The sequence below is a fragment of the Scyliorhinus canicula genome, unplaced genomic scaffold (assembly GCF_902713615.1).
Source record: "Scyliorhinus canicula unplaced genomic scaffold, sScyCan1.1, whole genome shotgun sequence".
Lineage (NCBI taxonomy): Eukaryota > Metazoa > Chordata > Chondrichthyes > Carcharhiniformes > Scyliorhinidae > Scyliorhinus > Scyliorhinus canicula.
The window spans coordinates 192,391-200,137 of record NW_024055453.1 but is presented as its reverse complement, the minus strand read 5'-3'; positions in this window follow the sequence as shown (position 1 = coordinate 200,137).

The window sequence follows — 7,747 nt, the reverse complement described above, 5'->3', positions numbered from 1 at the left end:
CAGAGGAGACAGCATCAACTACAGAGACATCTCACTCCTTAGAGTCAGGGGAAGACCTTCACTTGGGTGATCTTTAAAAGATTCATCTCCTTAAAGACTGGGTGTATCCAGAGGCACAGTGCGGTTTCTGTGCTGTCAGATCTACAGTGAACATGATCTTTCCCACACACCAGCTACAAGAGAAGTGAACAATTGAGATTTGATCTAAAGTGCCAGTGCTGAGAAAGTGAAATGTTCTAATTACTGAGTGAAAGTAAACCTTTCAGTGTGAATCACAATTTACTGGTACAATTGGAAAAGGCACCAAAATGTTCGATTCCCTGAAGATAAACTCCGGCCTTACATAGAAACATAGAGAATAGAAGCAGGAGGAAGCAATTCGCCCCTACCAGCCTATTCCACCATTCATTATGATCATGGCTGATCATTCAACTCAGTAACCTGTTCCCCGCATTCCCTCCAGTCTTTGATCCCTTTTACCCTGAGAGATGTATCTAACTGCTTGTTGAAACCATACAATGTTTTATCCTCAACTACTTCCTGTAGTAACAAATTCCATTGGCTCACCTTTCTGGATGAAGAAATTTCTCCTCATCTCTATTCTAAATGGTCTGCCCCCTATCCTCAGACTATGATGCTGGACTCTTTCCCCCCTCCCCCCCTCTACCATCAGGAACATCCTTCCCACATCTACCCTTTCCAGTACTGTTAGAATTTTATATGTTTCCATGAGATTCCTCTCCTGAGCTCCAGCGACATAATCCTAACTGGCTCAATCTCTCATCATACCTCAGTCCGTGAGCCCAGGAATCAGTCTGGTAAATCTTCACTGCATTCTCTCTATAGCAAGAACATCCTTCCTCACTCTGCTAGCAGGGTTGTGGGATTAATTGAATGGATCTTGCAAAGATTCAGTACAGGTATAATGGGCTGAATGACTTTTATTGGTGCAGTTTTATTCTGTAAAACAGTGAATATTCAGAATCAGGGATGGAGAAGGAAAGAGAGAAGAACCTGTGACTGCGATTGAACCCAGTCAGAGTCAGCAACGTCGGTGGAGGGATGAGAGAGAGGAAATAGTACAAAAGCTTTAAAAACTCGGCACGGTCACACAGGAAAATTTTGAGAAATGGAGCATAGCAGATTACCAATTCACAATTTATGACATTTTTAGATTAATTTATTTCAAATGGTAACCAAGTTATATTGTATTAACTGTGATGTTGCAATGGTGTGGATATTACCCAGCAACCCCCTTGATGTGAATGTGCTCTATTCACTGCACATGAGCCTAGTGCGCAGGCGCAGAGATCTTTGTGGAGCCTGCGCAGTGTCACTTTGCTCGGAGGTCTGCGAGTGCGGGAGCGGTTGTTTGGGTGAGTCGGTGGGGCGGAGGGAGGAATGGAGGCGGTAGTGGGGAGGGAGAGGAGGCTTCATAAACGCCCGGTGAAGGCCCACGGCCGGAATAAAACCTTTCAGGTCCCGAGTTTGCAGCTGCGGGGCTTTTATCCGGATCAGGCCCAGTTCCACTGCCGCCATCTTCGTTCAGCGGGGAGCAGAGCGCATGCGCGGCCATCCTGGCCTCTTTGATCAGAGAACCCCTGGAGTGCAGAATGAAGCCATTCGGCCCATCAAGACTGCACCTTCCCTTCGAAAGACTCTTCCTGGGCCCACTCTTCACCCTATCCCCACCTGACCTGTGGAAGAAAACAAGAGCACCAGAGGAAACCCACACAGACACGGGGAGAATGTGCAAACTCCGCACAGTCACCCAAGGCCGGAATTGAACCCTGGTCGTGGTGCTGTGAGGCAGCAGTGCAAACCACTCTGCCACCATGCCGGGGTTCCAGTAGCCAGGAGATAAAATGTATGACTCATTGATTGAAAGGTCTGGTTTACAGCCACCCTCTTTCGAGGGGGAAAGGTGCTGCAGGGCACACCTTAATAATAAGCACATTTTTTATTGTCACAAGTAGGTGTACATTAACACTGCAATGAAGTTACTGTGAAAAGCCCCGAGCCGCCACACTCCAGAAGATTTGAAGACTGCAGTTTTTCTCTGATTCCAGTGCTGCTGAATTATTTCCAGCTGCAGCTCCAACAGCAGTGTTTAAATTTGAAAACTGTGAAATAGTTCCAGAGGTGAGTATTATTCAGCATTCATCTGTAATTTAGACTTTTTAGTGTGTTTTGTTATCTGTGCTCTGGTTCCAGGGCTCTGGGGCAGGTTTGCTACCTTCACTGTGGATCTGAATCCATGTTCACCCATTGCTCTGTTTCAACTCTGCCCTCCCTCATCACCTCTCTGCCATTGTCTGATGTCTTCTGCCTCTAATAGTGGATTTATTTTAACCATGTTTGGTATTTTACTGTTATTTCTTCCAATGTGCCTGAATGAAGATTTAACTGCTGCCCATCGCTTGGCTATGTGCTGCTGATTTACCATCTTTATTTTCCCATGGTCAGGAATTGTTTTTCCAGCATCAGAGATCATTTTCCTTCTGCTCATCAGCTGATATTAACCATCAAATTCTGCTCCATATTTATTCCCTGCAATTGAAGATTTGAGATTACTATCAGACCAGCCATGATCTTACTAAATGGTGGAGCAGACTTGAGGGGCTGAATGGCGACTCCTGCTCCTTGTTCATATGTTTATTTATTCTGTCACCCGGAGATGTTAACTCTGTTTCTCTTGCCACAGTTACTTGCTGATATGATGAGTATTTTCAGTATTTGCTCTTTTTATTTCAGATTTTCAGTAACCACAGTATTTTGCTCTTATTCTGTTACAGGCGTTTCTCACGGAACGGAGTCTGGAAGCAGAGATAGACCAATTAAGAACTGATTTGCATTGGGGAGGGTTGGTTGTGGAGGTTAGTCTCTGGCCTCCAATTACAGTCCTTTGTCGCAGAATCATTGAATGATTACAATATAGATGGAGGCCATTCAGCCCATCATACCCATGCTGCCTCATCCCATTCCCCTGTCCTTCACTTCCTTGCAGCATTTTTTCTTTCCAAGGTCTTGTCCAATTCCCATTGGTTTGTTGTATCAGTTTGGCTGGAATGGAGATGCAGGAGAAGCTGCTCGGTTTAACCCTGAGGACTTTGTAACCCAGTATTGAGCAATCATTTCAGATGTGAAGTTGTCAAGGGAGGTACGGGGAACGGCACTAAGTCATCCACATTTGGAGAGCTGGTGCAGACACAATGGGCCTTCTGCACCCTAGCAATTCAGTGATTGAGTGATCGAGACTAGTTTGCTCTGAGGTCAGCAGACTTAAGAAACTGTCCCAAAAACACGCCCTCTGTGTGCGGGACGGTGTTGCAGTGGTTAGCACTGCTGTTGCACAGCACTGAGCACCCGGGTTTGATCTCAGCCCCGGCTCCCTGCCCGTGTGGAGATTGCACATTTTCCCCGTGTCTGCATGGGTTTCACACCAACAACCCAAAGATGTGCAGGATTGGTCATGCTAAATTTTCCCTTAATTGGAAAAAAATAATTGGGTACTCTAAATTTAAAAATCAAATGAGCTCATCTGCCTGTTTACCGTTACCAATCTGATTAGCACAACCTGTATGTAGATTAAAATCACATGATTATTGCAGTACTTTTCTCACAAGCCATTGTTCCTCCCTGTATTCTCCGCCCTACAGTGTGGTTACTGTTCGGGGGGCCTAGAAACGAATCCCACAAGTGACTTCCTACGTTTATCATTTCTTATCAATATCCAACATGATTGTGCATCTTGATATCCAGAACTAAGGTCAACTCTCTCTATTGTACTAATGACAGCACGGTAGCATTGTGGATAGCACAATCGCTTCACAGCTCCAGGGTCCCTGGTTCGATTCCGGCTTGGGGCACTGTCTGTGCGGAGTCTGCACATCCTCCCCGTGTGTGCGTGGGTTTCCTCCGGGTGCTCCGGTTTCCTCCCACAGTCCAAAGATGTGCAGGTTAGGTGGATTGGCCACGCTAAATTGCCCTTAGTGTTGGGTGGGGTTACTGGGTTATGGGGATAGGGTGGAGGTGTTAACCTTGGGTAGGGTGCTCTTTCCGGGAGTTGGTGCAGACTCGATGGGCCGAATGGCCTCCTTCTGCACTGTAAATTCTATCTATCTAATTAACAGAGGTGTCCCTCCGCATATTCCCAGTTTCCTGTCCTTCTGAAACGTCACGCACCCTTGAATATTCAGGTCGCAGCCTTTGCATCTTGCAGCCGTGTCTCTGTAATGACTATCAGATCACAGTACCTGGAGTACGGTGCACACTTTTAATCTCCTTCACTAAGGAGGGTGATTCTTGCATTGGGAGCAGTTCAGAGAAGGATCACCGGGCTGATACCTGGGATGAAGGTGCTGTGTTGTGAGGAAAGGTTGGGCCTGGACTCATTGGCGTTTAGAGGTGATCATATTGAAACATAAGATTCTGAGCTAACATGATAGGGGAGATGAAGAGAGGATGTTTCCCCTCATGGGGGATTCAGGAGCGAGTGGGCAGACTGTCAAAATAAAGGGTCCCCATTTCTGATGGAGATGAGGAGAAATGTCTTCCCTCAGAGGGGGGTTAGTCTTTGCAATTCTCTTCCCCGGAGAGCAGTGGAGGCTGCATCATTAAATATATACAAGGCCCAGTTAGAGTTTTGATCAAAAAGGGAGTCGAGGATTATGGTGATAGGAAGAAAATGAAGTTCAGGTCACAATCCGATCAGCCATGATCTTATTAAATAGAAAAGCAGGTTTGATGGGCTGAATGGTCTACTCATGTCTGAGGATATAAGATCTTTTGGTTGAGAACAGGAAACATTGAGTGTCGATCTGTCGATCAGTGGGAATTAGCAACTTCTGGAGAATAGGGAGTGTGTACCTTAGATACAGCAGAGTGAGAATGGAGAGAGAGAGATAGAGTGTGTGAGACAGTAACTAGAATTGTCTGTTCTGAATTTCTGAGCTGTACTGACAGTGATGATATTTGTAAACTCCTTTAACAGGATATTCAAAGGGGAGGATTTGCAGCAAGAAATCTCAAACCAAACTTCACATCAAGATCTGACACAGTCGGCCATTTTACCATCAGTGTGACTGGAAAAGCACCGAGACTCCCGCACCAGGGGGAAACTGTGAGGATTGTGGGAAGGGATTCACTTCCCCATCTGAGCTGGAAACTCATCGACTCACTCACACAAGAGACCGTTCACCTGCTCTCAGTGTGGGAAAGGATTTACTGCTTCATCCAATCTGCTGACACACCAGTGAGGTCACCCGGTTCACCTGCTCCGTGAGGGAACGGGTTTACTACTTCATCCAGTCTACGCAAACACCAGCAAGTTCACACTGGGGAGAGATTTGTCCTTTCATTCATTCTGCTTACACACTGGCAACTTCACACTGAGATGCCGTTTATCTGCTCCGTGTGTGGGAAGGGATTCGGAGATTCATCCAAACTGCTCACACATTCACGAATTCACACTGGGGAGAGGCCGTTCACCTGTTCTGATTGTGGGAAGGGATTCGCTCAGTTATGCAGCCTGCTGAGGCACCAGCGAATTCACACTCGGGAGATGCCGTTTATCTGCTGTGTGTGTGGAAAGGGATTTGGAGATTCATCCAACCTGCACACACACTCCCGAGTTCACACTGGGGAGAGGCCATACACCTGTTCTGACTGTGGGAAGGGATTCACTCAGTTGTCCAGCCTGCTGAGACACCAGCGAGTTCATTCTGGGGAGAGACCATTCACCTGCTCCGTGTGTCGGAAGGGATTTGGAGATCCATCCAGCCTGAGCAGACACCAGCGAATTCACACTGGGGAGAAGCCGTTTACTTGCTCAGTTTGTGGAAACAGATTCGTTGATTCAATCCACCTGCAGAGACACCAGCGGGTTCACACTGGGGAGAAGCCGTTCACCTGCTCAGTGTGTGGGAAGGGATTCACTCAGTTAACCAACCTGCAGACACACCAGCGAGTACACACTGGGGAGAGGCCGTTCACCTGCTCTGTGTGTGGGAAGAAATTTGTTAATTCATCCAACTTGTTAACACACCAGCGACTTCACACTGATGAGAAGCCGTTTATCTGCTCTGTGTGTGGGAAAGGATTCAGAAGTACAGCCCACTTGCAGAAACACCAGCGAGTTCACAAGTCATTACAGGGGTTAGATTCTGCTGTTGTTGCTGCTGTTAATCACATCCAGGACTGACCCACGTTCATTCTGACAGTGGGTGAAGTGGGAGGGTCGGGGGAGGTTTCTTTCCGTTGCACTGGCCAGTGTCCCAATTTTAATTTCTGTTGGCTGAATCTCTGAGCGAGGGCACATTTCCACTGAAATGATCCACAGAAGCAGATGAAATACATTAATTTTATCCTGGACAGTTCTGATGAATGTAGGAAATTATTATACATATACAATTTTATATATATTGCAGTAATATTTTTGAAAATGCATATTTACAGTATCACTGTACTCTGCGTCACCCAATATCTATGTCTATGCATTTACATTGTGTATTTATCCTATGTCCTATGTTATTTCACGCATGGAACGATCTGCCTGGATTGTATGCAGAATAATACTTTTCACTGTATCTCTGCACGTGACAATAAATCTAACATACAGGCAGATGGTATGTTTGCAAAAGATGCAATTAAAATGTTGTAAAAATGGGATAATCATTGAATCTAACCATTTAATTGTTTCTCTAAATTGGGCGAATGAAATCTAGTTTATAGAAAGGTTCACCGGGGTTTAAGATAATTGAGGAATTGTGTTTAGCCTTATTAAAATGGCAATAAGACAGTTAGTGGGGTAGCGAAATGTAACTAATGAGTCAAAGACGGAAACCTGAAAGGTGTCTCACTTTTACTGAAAGCAACTCTACATAGAGGACAGCAAGGATCCCTGTGTTTGCTAACTTTATTTCCAAGTGGCTTTTGACCAGTAATAGCCTTTGATTAATTGGAGAATAAAAGGTCTAAGGTAGTAATTAAGAATAGTTTAACTGTTAATTGCAGCTATTCTCTGTGATGTTAGTTTAGTTGGTATTGTGTTACTAATAAAGTTTGTTTTAATATAAAAGATCGCTGTTAGTCAGTGGAATCACTCCGGGAGTGAAGTATCTTTTCCTCACAGTTTTATAAATTAAAAAACATTGGGGTCTCATCCGGATTCCTAATATAAATTGGGGTCTGAGCCGGTATCAGTAACACAGTAAATAAATGATGCAAAGGGTGAACTGCGAGGAGGATACAGAGATGCTTCAGCAGGATTTGGACAGGCTGAGTGAGTGGGTATATACATGGTAGGTGCAGTATAGTGTGGATAAATGTGAGGTTTCAGCTTTGGTAGCAAAAACAGGAAAGCAAATTATTTGTTGAATGGGTGTAAATTGGGAGAGGTGGATACTCAGCGAGACTTTGGTGTCCTCATGTATCAAACGCTGAAAGTAAGTGCTCAGGTACAGCAGGCAGTAAAGAAGGCAAATGGTATGTTGGCCTTCATAGCGAGAGGATTTGAGGATAGGAATAGGGATGTTTTACTGTGATTGTACAGGGCATTGGTTAGGCAAAACCTGATGTATTGCGTGCAGATTTGGTGTCCTTATCTGAGGAAGGAGGTTCTTCCTATGGAGGGAGTGCAGCAAAGGTTTACCAGGCTGATTCCTGGGATAGTGGGACTGACATATGAGGAGAGACTAAGTATGGTTAGGATAATATTAATTGGAGTTTAGAAGAGTGAGAGGGGATC